The sequence below is a fragment of the Littorina saxatilis genome, unplaced genomic scaffold (assembly GCF_037325665.1).
Source record: "Littorina saxatilis isolate snail1 unplaced genomic scaffold, US_GU_Lsax_2.0 scaffold_408, whole genome shotgun sequence".
Lineage (NCBI taxonomy): Eukaryota > Metazoa > Mollusca > Gastropoda > Littorinimorpha > Littorinidae > Littorina > Littorina saxatilis.
The window spans coordinates 933-13,463 of record NW_027128572.1 but is presented as its reverse complement, the minus strand read 5'-3'; positions in this window follow the sequence as shown (position 1 = coordinate 13,463).

Below are 12,531 nucleotides of genomic sequence, written 5' to 3'. Positions count from 1 at the left end.
GATGTCTTCCACAGATTTCTTTCCGCGCGTGTGTGTGTGTGTGTGTGTGTGTGTGTGTGTGTGTGTGTGTGTGTGTGTGTGTGTGTGTGTGTGTGTGTAGGTGGTTTTACCGACAAATGGGGACGATTGTCACTGGAGAGCAGTCAAATGGGGACGCTTCCGACAAACGGGGACGTCCCCATTTGTCGGCCCGTGCGACCCCATTTGACTGGATTTGAGCAGATTGAGCGACCCCATTTGACTGCTTCCTAGCATCCCTGTGGACAAACGGACTGGATTTTCACACAGATTCATACACATATTTTAGCTCTGCACTTTGTGGTCTGCTCAACTAAACCATGTGATTTTTATCATGTGACTTCAAATGACTTTACAGTAACTGCTTTCATCAGAATTCAGTTTCTATTCAAATGTAGTCAAACTAAAACATTTATTTGAATTAAAAAAATTTTTTTTATTGCATTTAATATATTTTATTAAGAGTATTTTGAAAGAGTTCTGATTATTTGATCACGGGTTTTTTTTTGTATTAAAACAAAAACAAACACAGAAACATATACATTCCTGTTAAAAAAAAAAAAAGGATTACAATTATTTTGTTATGAGATTTATTTTAGGTTAATTCGAAGTGTTGTGTCTCATTATTACATCTTTTTTGTCGTGTTTATTGCAATTTTTATTTATTTTATTCATGTAACCCTAGGGGTTTTTTGAAATAAATATTGACTTGACTTGACTTATTGCGAAGTATGAACCGCGTAGGGGGAGCAAAGGAAAGACAGATAGAGAGAGAGGTAAGGAGGGAGGGAGGGAGAGAGAAAGGTACGGAGGAAGGGAGGGAGAGAGAGAGGTACAGATGAAGGGAGGGAGAGAGAGAGGTACGGAGGAATGGAGGGTGAGAGAAAGGTACGGAGGAAGGGAGGGAGAGAGAGAGGTACGGAGGAAGGGAGGGAGAGAGGTACGGATGAAGGGAGGGAGAGAGAGAGGTACGGAGAAAGAGAGTGAGAGAGAGACAGAGGGAGCAAAGGAGGGAGGGAGAGAGAGAGGTATGGCGGAAGGGAGACAGAGAGAGGGTGCAAAGAAGGGAGGGAGAGAGAGAGGTACGGAGGAAGGGAGGGAGAGAGAAAGGTACGGAGGAAGGGAGGGAGAGAGAGAGGTACGGATGAAGGGAGAGAGAGAGATAGGTACGGATGAAGGGAGGGAGAGAGAGAGGTACGGAGAAAGAGAGTGAGAGAGAGATAGAGGGAGCAAAGGAGGGAGGGAGAGAGAGAGGTATGGCGGAAGGGAGACAGAGAGAGAGGGGGCAAAGGAGGGAGGGAGATAGAGAGGTATGGAGGAAGGGAGAGAGAGGCAGCAAAGGAGGGAGGGAGAGAGAGAGAGGTACGAGGGAGGGAGAGAGAGAGGTTTAAAAGTGACAACATTGTAAGAAAAAAATATAAAGAACATGCGCAAACACGTAATACTGACCTATAGGGAAGTAAACTTGAGAGAAAACAGCTATCCTCTCGTTAATGTAAACATGTTTTAATGTAGAGACCAAAAAGCAATGTACGTACTCACGTTAAAATGACGAACACGGAACAGGGGCGGATCTGGGTTTTGAAAGGGGGGGTGCAAAGTTCTTTTTTTTTGTTTTGTATCTTATCAGCGAAGCGCCGAACCGATGGCACGAAGCGCCGAGCATGCTAGGGGGGTCCGGGGGCATGCCCCCCCCGGAATTTTTTTTTAAAAAGGAAGCCAAATTGTGCAATCTGGTGCAATCTGAGCGTGTAAAGTGCTTTTTTCAGGTGATACATTTTTCTTCTTTTTTTTTCTTCTTTTTTTTTTTTTTTTTTTGTCCCGCTGGGGGGGGGGTGCAATTGCACCCATTGCACCCTCCCCCCCCCCCCCAGATCCGCCCCTGCGGAACGAATAACAGCGACGTTTCGACCTAAGGGTCTTCTTCAGGCACAAAAACACAAAAATACACACACAAAAAAGAAGAAAGACGATAGAACAAATGAAGAGAAGAATAACTGACAAAACAACTGCACTGGACAAACCAACAAATGACAAAGACAGTCTTTGTCATTTGTTGGTTTGTGCAGTGCAGTTGTTTTGTCAGTTATTCTTCTCTTCATTTGTTCTATCGTCTTTCTTCTTTTGTGTGTGTGTATTTTTGTGTTTTTGTGCCTGAAGAAGACCCTTAGGTCGAAACGTCGCTGTTATTCGTTCCGTGTTCGTCATTTTAACGTGAGTACATTGCTTTTTGGTCTCTTTATTGTTCCCTCTCACGTGCAGTCGCCATTGTTTAATACATGTTTTAATGTGTTTTGTATAATCCGGAAGCAGGAGTTTAAAACCTATATATATATTGAGGGAAAAGTCTGGGTTGTGGCACTCGATCACTAGGTGGGGCACTGCCCTTCGCTCCCTGTTACCCGAGTCCCAATCCTCGTGGTAAGGCGTCCGCCCCGTGATCGGGAGGTCGTGGGTTCGAACCCCGGCGGGGTCATACCTAAGACTTTAAAATTGGCAATCTAGTGGCTGCTCCGCCTGGCGTCTGGCATTATGGGGTTAGTGCTAGGACTGGTTGGTCAGGTGTCAGAATAATGTGACTGGGTGAGACATGAAGCCTGTGCTGCGACTTCTGTCTTGTGTGTGGCGCACGTTATATGTCAAAAGCAGCACCGCCCTGATATGGCCCTTCGTGGTCGGCTGGGCGTTAAGCAAACAAACAAACAAACCCGAGTGCCAACAACAATAGGATGAGCATCAGAAGTGAAGATAAAGAGGGAATTTTTTTCTCTGCGCGCGCGCCAGCAAGCAGGATGTCTCAGAACTGAAGCGGTAATAGTATGATCTAATTACAGGCGATGGGTTTATGGGTCACGTGATTATATATATGAAGTCTTCTATCGCGCGCGTATCTCCAGACTCGGACTCAAGGCGCAGGGATCTATTTATGCCGTGTGAGATGGAATTTTTTTACACAATACATCATGCATTCACATCGACCAGCAGATCGCAGCCATTTCGGCGCATATCCTACTTTTCACGGCCTATTATTCCAAGTCACACGGGTATTTTGGTGGACATTGTTTTATCTATGCCTATACAATTTTGCCAGGAAAGACCCTTTTGTCAATCGTGGGATCTTTAACGTGCACACCCCAATGTAGTGTACACGAAGGGACCTCGGTTTTTCGTCTCATCCGAAAGACTAGCACTTGAACCCACCACCTAGGTTAGGAAAGGGGGGAGAAAATTGCTAACGCCCTGACCCAGGGTCGAACTCGCAACCTCTCGCTTCCGAGCGCAAGTGCGTTACCACTCGGCCACCCAGTCCACGTGATGTGGGGGCGGAGCCAAACATTGGTTGATACTTACTGTGTTGACATTAGTTCATTGGCCCCGCCCCAACATCATATGACTTACTAATCCATGGGCTATCATTGGTTCATGTTTTTGGCGCTAAACTATCTGACAGGTAAAGAACTATTTTGATGTGACACGTTATTACTTGGTGCAAATACGCGCAGTGTTTAAAACCACTTGGCGGACAGAACTGTGCATTCTCACAATTCGACACTTACTACATCCATAATAACCACACCGTTGATCAATCGCTGAGAAATGGCACAAATGACAGTTGGGGAAAACATTCAGAAGTTGGAATGATCTTACCGAACGGCTGGCAGACTTTTCCAGAAAGAACGATTTGGTGTACGTGGTCAAATACAGTCGTGCTGTTCAACTTGCGAACAAGAATTCAAAACAGCCTTTTCCAGACGAACTGAAGTATGCATACGCAAAACTTGTGTGCAAGTACTCAGGAAAAGGACGACTCACAGGCCGAGGTGCGAAGAGGAGCAATGGGTAAGCGGATTAATATTTAGTTGCTATACTTCTTATGCGTCCTTGTCACAGATAGTAACTCGTATGAATGTTTAATTTTAATATTATTATTTTTTTTTTTTTTCGGTTTACAATGTTTCAACATTCATTCCAGTATCGACTGACATTTTAACGAGTGCGGAAAGTCTGTCTGTCTGTCTGTCTGTCTGTCTGTCTGTCTGTCTGTCTGTCTGTCTGTCTGTCTGTCTGTCTGTCTGTCTGTCTGTCTCTCTCTCTCTCTCTCTCTCTCTCTCTCTCTCTCTGCGCGCACTTCTTCTTCTTCTTCTTTGTCGGACAGATTTTTCACACAAATGACCAGGAAACCAGATTACGTAAGCCGTGTCAGCTGTACCCTTTGTAAAAGTCAGCGTAGCTCGAGAACGGCATTGAAGTATTTTCGGTGTTCTTTACCTTGCCCAGGAAGCAGCGCACACTCGAGTCAAGGACGTCGTAAAATGGCCCTCGGTCAAGTTTTCACCGAGAACCATTTTATGATGTCCTTAACAATTATGTGTTAGTCGGCTTAGAATATGCGCGCAGGTTTCAAAGTTTTGATCCATTCGATTATCTCAACAGACATCCTTTGATTGTAAAGTTGAATGCGGGCACATAATGGTTGAAAATACTTAACTTGAAAGTTTCCCGCTGTGGTAGATTTTTATGGTGGTTGTCACACAGGCAGCGACGGACGGCTTTACTGGTCGGACCCAGTTGTGCGTTACCTCGCTTTTGCCTTTAATGACTGACTGACTGGCTGACTTTGGGGATTAACGTCCTCTGAGGTAACTAGGATCTATTTGGGAACATTTACTGTGATACTGTAAGAGGAGCAAGAAAAGAAAAGAAAAAAGATTTTTTTTTTAAATAGGGGATGGGGGGGTAGATGGGGGGAGGGATGAGACCATGGAACTAGTTTTTAGAAGTTATGCAATAAAACATTTAAACATTGTAGGCTCAGACCACTTCGCCGTATTTAATCTTAGACACCGTACGTTATTAGACGCGAAAGTGCAATACTTAATGATCCGCTCAAAGCACTGTTGAAGCAACAATTTGTCTTTTGGTCGCAGATAAGGACATACTCTATCAAAACATGTGAATATACGTCTCAAGCATGACTAAACGCCCCGAAGGGCTCCGTCTAGTAACTCTATTTTTGATATCGTTTTTTAAATGTCAGCAATTTGCAATGAGGTCACCCATCATAAAATAAGGTTATTAATTATTTCCATACGCCATCTAAGTGAAACGGAGGCATTTTGCATCGCTGATTTTATTTACAAACTGCTTTTGCAGCGGATCATTTGATCGGAACTAAATAAGTAAAGTGAAAATAGGTAAATAAATATATAGATGGATAAATCTGAAAACAAGATTGCAAAACATAAACACGTTCATAAAACACCTTACCAGATAACGTTAAAATGACCACCTCCTTGAGCGAGTTCAAAAATTATTTGTCAAGTGCTGATTTTAAAGTACCATGCCATTATTATTTTGGAGAAAGATTTGAACAAGTACATCATTGCAGATTGCGTATTGGTATGAGTGATTTGAATTTTGATTTATGTAAGCGGCACCTTAAGGATTGCTCTCAATGCGAGTGTGGTTATCCCAGCGAGACTGCTGAACATTACTTATTGCATTGTCCCTTGTATAGAGATATAAGATTATTGTCCATTGATAATTTGACAAATGATTATAAGTATATCGAAATATTATTGAAAGGCATCCCGCAATATTCACGAAATGTCAACCAGACCATATTCATAACTGTACAGGACTATATTAGACAGACGGGCAGGTTCCGTAAATGAGCCTCTATACTTCACTCATTACATTTATTAGACACTGTCATGCGACATGCTGCCTGACAAATTTTTCCCCATAACCTCTCTCATGTTCTTTTGTTGTTTTCCGACTTATCAATTATGTCTCGATTTATGCGCAATGTAGTGACTTTTCCTCTGATCACAATACGCATTAACTTTGTGCGAGTGTCTTATGTGCACTTATTACAATTGAAAAAATCCCCTCAAATATTGGCGCTCCAAGTCTTCTTCTTCTTCTTTTTCCCTTAAGCTAGCTACTAGCTAGCTGCCCTTTCCCCACCTCATGTATCACCAACCCCTTCCCATTTTCTGCTTGTTTGTGTATCTGTTTTGTCTTTTGTTTTGTTTTTCGTTTCCTGAAATGAGCTAATGTACTTATTCCGCCATCATGCTTACCTTTTTTTTGTAATTACTATGATTGCTTAAAATAAGCATTATATGCTTGAGTATGTAATCATCCATGCATTGTTCTTGTCATGATTAAAATTGAATAAAGTTTTGTTTAAACCATAAAACATGTTAGTTTCCACTATTGCCGTGAACAAGTTCTCTGCAAAAACATTGAAAGTCAAATACTGTTTTCGCCTCTGTTTCTTCTTGTTGTTTTTTACATTAATTTTAGTCAAGTCTTGTAGATTTTATCTTTGAAATATTTGCTTTGTGTTTCGTAACAGAATTAACTATGGTATTGTGTTGCTTAGTACTTGATGCATGAATTGGCGTCTCGCAGAATTAAACGCCGCTGAGGAAGGCCTGGCAACAGGTCGAAAAGTTGGGCTGCCACTTGAAATTCTTTGTTAGGCTTTTCTTTTCCTTGATTTTGTTGACATCTCTCTCTCTCTCTCTCTTTCTCTGTGTATGTGTGTGTGTCTCTCTCTCTCTTTCTCTCTCTCTCTCTCTCTTTCTCTCTTTCTCTCTCTTTCTCTCTCTCTCCCCCTCTCTCTCTCCCCTTCTCTCTCTCTCTCCCCCTCTCTCCCCCTCTCTCTCTGTCTTTCTCTCTCTCTTTTTTCTCTCTCTCTTTCTCTTTCTCTCTCTCTTTCTCTCTCTCTCTCTCTCTCTCTCTCTCTCTTTCTCTCTCTCTCTCTTTCCCTGCCTCACAAACACAAATACACACGCACTAACACACACAAAGCAGCAGGCTTGGATGCGGCAAATTGGGTAAGGCAGACTGGGATACGGCAAGTCGGGAGAGGCAGGATGGGATGCCGCCAACGCATCTAGCAGTGCAAATTCTACAGGGTGGGGGGGGGGGGGGCGTTCTTTTAAATCAAGTTTTGCCCAGTTTTGATTTTGCCGGTTTTGGTAATCCTACATTCCTCCGTGCGACAGCGGACTAAATGCGCATTTAAAACTATTTAGATGTTTTGCTTAAATTTTGACTTGGAGCGAAATAAATTAAAACATCTTGTTCGTTGTGCTTTTGTTTTAAATTAAAGAGTATTCCATTTCTAAATTAAATATCACTTGCCTGTTAGCTCTTTATTGTTGTTGCAATAGTTGTATATACTTGGAAGAAAAAAAAGGCATACAACGAGACAGTTATGGTAGCCAAAGAAGCAAATATGAATAAGAGACCTTCCTCCGTTTTTACGTTTTACTGACAGATGACTCAATTCGTCATCAATGACTTGTTATTGGCGCCACAAAGCCAAGAACTCACCCTTTTTCCTCCGGCGAGGATGACTCCAGGGCGTAACTCCACACACTCAGATTTGTTCAAGTGGTCCGTATTCCCAATGGGTAGGGAGGGGGGGCATGAAACCTGCTTAAGTGTGCCAGGTAACGTGTCACTATTTCAAGAAAACAAAACACCACAAAAGCTTCTTGTGTGATTAAAGAATTACTCAAGCGAGCGATAAGTGTGTGATCACATCCGTTCTGTACCCCAGGACAGCTTTAGAGAATGCGTCATACTCATTCAGCTATTTCCTTGTTCATGATCGAAAAGAATGGAAAGCTCCAAAACAAAAACAATCTTTGGAACTTTAAGCAAAGGGTTCTCTGAAGTTTCAACAATCATTTCAAGATATTGCCTTGACCGGGGAAAGATAACATAGATGGGTAAAAGCCGGCAAATATTTCATGAACTGATACACGTAAAATTGACGGGTGTAAGCCAGCAAATATTGTATGGACTATAAAAGCCTAAAAAGGAAGAACAGTGTTCTTGTTACGGCGATGACCTTAAAGGTTATCTCACAGAATGTTGTTTGAAACCCAACAGAAACAAATAAAAACAAAAACAAAAAGGTCAGACATTTAACGTAAGAGTTTAGAATAGGATGCTTCGAAAAACTTATTGAATTAGTTATACATGTATACATCTGTTGAAGGCTTCTCGGTACCGTAAATATAAAAGAAGGCGAACATTCAAAGAACTATTGAGGTAGGGGTCCAAATCAAAAGTAACGAATTTGCCTTACTTTTGTTCTTAACCAATATACATTCAACATTTAATATACATGCCAAGCGTTTCAAGGGTGCTGCCAATTGTTTCTTTCAGCATTTGTTGAACATTTATTAACACTGTTTCTACAAGTAGACCCAAATTGATTTAGTCTTAAATTCCAACACAACGGGTTTTTTCTATACTGCATTTTACGTTTGACAAGAAACCTGATTTAGACCACCCAGATACGGTATTTGCAAAATATTTATCTCTTTTATATCATTTTTCAAAATTGTTGTTTATGAAATCGAAAATCACATCGAAAAATGTCACTATTCGATGTTCCCTCACTAATCTGGGTGTGAAGGGTTTTCTTGAAGCAGACACCGGGGCTTCCTAAACGATTGCCGCTTAAGCGGAGGGGAGTCTAGCGTGATTAAGTGCCTGGCCTGCCAATTGACACCTACCGGCGAAAACACACAATAGGCCACAAGGAAGTTTTCTTTTGTCGGAGAACAAGGAAGAGGCATGCTGGCTGTCTCTGGATCATAATTATGTAGACTATCTTTGAATATGTCCGAGTTTGTTTATGTTTGAGAAGGAGTACGCACAAGACAGACAGACAAGCAAATAACATATAGACACTAAACAATCTAAGTAGTAAATGGATTTATGCTGATCTGTATGTGAGCAGCACACGTCTTCAGATGTCTATAAAAAGATGTATGAGCAACTGCAGAACTAAAACATGCAGAATATTATGAAGCATCAATTGGAGATAACTATTGCGAGCATGACCAAAATGTGAAATCATGTTTTTGACAGTTTTGAGCATTGAAGTGAGGAAATGGAGTTTATCTTTTAAGCATTGCAAGGGGTTCTAGAACTGTCCGAGGGGGTATTGGGAGATAAGTGTTACCATACATGGTGTACCTCAATCAACATTAGACATTCAGTGACTTTAAAACAGCCCTTACAGGCATGATCAGCGCGTTTTCCATGGATGATTGCGTTCATGTCTTTGATGAATTTGTCTCGACATTGCGCGTGTGTAACTTCACAACGAAGGGGTTAATTTGTCCAGTACTTTAAGTTTAAGAAATAATTGTTATGGTCATATTTGTTGTGCAAAAACTTCAGTTCGACCATTTTACACAGTTTTGAATGTTTATTTATTTATTTATTTATTTATTTATTTATTTATTTATTAAGGAGATTTCTATAGCGCATAACGAAAAGCACTATGCGCTTTACAATATCACTAAGTATAAGCACACGCAAACATACTCTGATTAAATAGAACTTAGTTTAGCAAGACATACTAAGAACACTAAACATTTGAGTTCATACAAAAATTGAGAACTAAATTAAATACTGGACAAGCGATTTAAATAAGCTTAAGGCCTACACCAACTGCAATGGGCTAATTCAAATACAAAAGTTTAGTTAACTATAAAAGGCAGTGCATAAAACTCCATAATCCTAAGAGGGTCAAACAAATAAGAAACATAAGACTAGATAGTGTCTGTAAAAGAAGCCGACATTTACCCTTTTCTCCAACATTTGTTCCAAAACACACCTCCGAATGATTGTCGATGACTCGAAAGCTTTCCTATCTTGTGATTGCCTTGAGCCTAGCTACAACTGCTTTGTGTTTAATAACTATCATCATGTATTGAATCCCGTGCTCTTTCTTCAGGGGAGGGGAGGGGGGGGGGTTAGATATTTTGCTGGTAGTATTTTTTCGACCGAGTTATCTATATTCGTTGGGCAGTTTTCTTTGTCGGACAGATTTTTCACACAAATGACCAGAGAACCAGATTACGTAAGCCGTGTCAGCTGTACCCTTTGTAAAAGTCAACGTAGCTCGAGAACGGCATTGAAGTATTGGTGTTCTTTACCTTGCCCAAGAAGCAGCGCATATGAGAATACGTCACACACTCGAGTCGAGGACGTCGTAAAATGGCCCTCGGTCAAGTTTTCACCGAGAACCATTTTATGATGTCCTTAACAATTATGTGTTAGTCGGCTTAGATTGGGTAAGACAGACTGGGATACGGCAAGTTGGGAGAGGCAGGATGGGATTCCGCCAACGCATCTAGCAGTGCAAATTCTACAGGGTGGGGGGGGGGGGGGGGGGGGGGGCGTTCTTTTAAATCAAGTTTTGCCCAGTTTTGATTTTGCCGGTTTTGGTAATCCTACATTCCTCCGTGCGACAGCGGACTAAATGCGCATTTAAAACTATTTAGATGTTTTGCTTAAATTTTGACTTGGAGCGAAATAAATTAAAACATCTTGTTTGTTGTGCTTTTGTTTTAAATTAAAGAGTATTCCATTTCTAAATTAAATATCACTTGCCTGTTAGCTCTTTATTGTTGTTGCAATAGTTGTATATACTTGGAAGAAAAAAAAGGCATACAACGAGACAGTTATGGTAGCCAAAGAAGCAAATATGAATAAGAGACCTTCCTCCGTTTTTACGTTTTACTGACAGATGACTCAATTCGTCATCAATGACTTGTTATTGGCGCCACAAAGCCAAGAACTCACCCTTTTTCCTCCGGCGAGGATGACTCCAGGGCGTAACTCCACACACTCAGATTTGTTCAAGTGGTCAGTATTCCCAATGGGTAGGGAGGGGGGGGCATGAAACCTGCTTAAGTGTGCCAGGTAACGTGTCACTATTTCAAGAAAACAAAACACCACAAAAGCTTCTTGTGTGATTAAAGAATTACTCAAGCGAGCGATAAGTGTGTGATCACATCCGTTCTGTACCCCAGGACAGCTTTAGAGAATGCGTCATACTCATTCAGCTATTTCCTTGTTCATGATCGAAAAGAATGGAAAGCTCCAAAACAAAAACAATCTTTGGAACTTTAAGCAAAGGGTTCTCTGAAGTTTCAACAATCATTTCAAGATATTGCCTTGACCGGGGAAAGATAACATAGATGGGTAAAAGCCGGCAAATATTTCATGAACTGATACACGTAAAATTGACGGGTGTAAGCCAGCAAATATTGTATGGACTATAAAAGCCTAAAAAGGAAGAACAGTGTTCTTGTTACGGCGATGACCTTAAAGGTTATCTCACAGAATGTTGTTTGAAACCCAACAGAAACAAATAAAAACAAAAACAAAAAGGTCAGACATTTAACGTAAGAGGTTAGAATAGGATGCTTCGAAAAACTTATTGAATTAGTTATACATGTATACATCTGTTGAAGGCTTCTCGGTACCGTAAATATAAAAGAAGGCGAACATTCAAAGAACTATTGAGGTAGGGGTCCAAATCAAAAGTAACGAATTTGCCTTACTTTTGTTCTTAACCAATATACATTCAACATTTAATATACATGCCAAGCGTTTCAAGGGTGCTGCCAATTGTTTCTTTCAGCATTTGTTGAACATTTATTAACACTGTTTCTACAAGTAGACCCAAATTGATTTAGTCTTAAATTCCAACACACGGGTTTTTTCTATACTGCATTTTACGTTTGACAAGAAACCTGATTTAGACCACCCAGATACGGTATTTGCAAAATATTTATCTCTTTTATATCATTTTTCAAAATTGTTGTTTATGAAATCGAAAATCACATCGAAAAATGTCACTATTCGATGTTCCCTCACTAATCTGGGTGTGAAGGGTTTTCTTGAAGCAGACACCGGGGCTTCCTAAACGATTGCCGCTTAAGCGGAGGGGAGTCAAGCGTGATTAAGTGCCTGGCCTGCCAATTGACACCTACCGGCGAAAACACACAATAGGCCACAAGGAAGTTTTCTTTTGTCGGAGAACAAGGAAGAGGCATGCTGGCTGTCTCTGGATCATAATTATGTAGACTATCTTTGAATATGTCCGAGTTTGTTTATGTTTGAGAAGGAGTACGCACAAGACAGACAGACAAGCAAATAACATATAGACACTAAACAATCTAAGTAGTAAATGGATTTATGCTGATCTGTATGTGAGCAGCACACGTCTTCAGATGTCTATAAAAAGATGTATGAGCAACTGCAGAACTAAAACATGCAGAATATTATGAAGCATCGATTGGAGATAACTATTGCGAGCATGACCAAAATGTGAAATCATGTTTTTGACAGTTTTGAAGCCATTGAAGTGAGGAAATGGAGTTTATCTTTTAAGCATTGCAAGGGGTTCTAGAACTGTCCGAGGGGGTATTGGGAGATAAGTGTTACCATACATGGTGTACCTCAATCAACATTAGACATTCAGTGACTTTTAAAACAGCCCTTACAGGCATGATCAGCAGCGTTTTCCATGGATGATTGCGTTCATGTCTTTGATGAATTTGTCTCGACATTGCGCGTGTGTAACTTCACAACGAAGGGGTTAATTTGTCCAGTACTTTAAGTTTAAGAAATAATTGTTATGGTCATATTTGTTGTGCAAAAACTTCAGTTCGACATTTT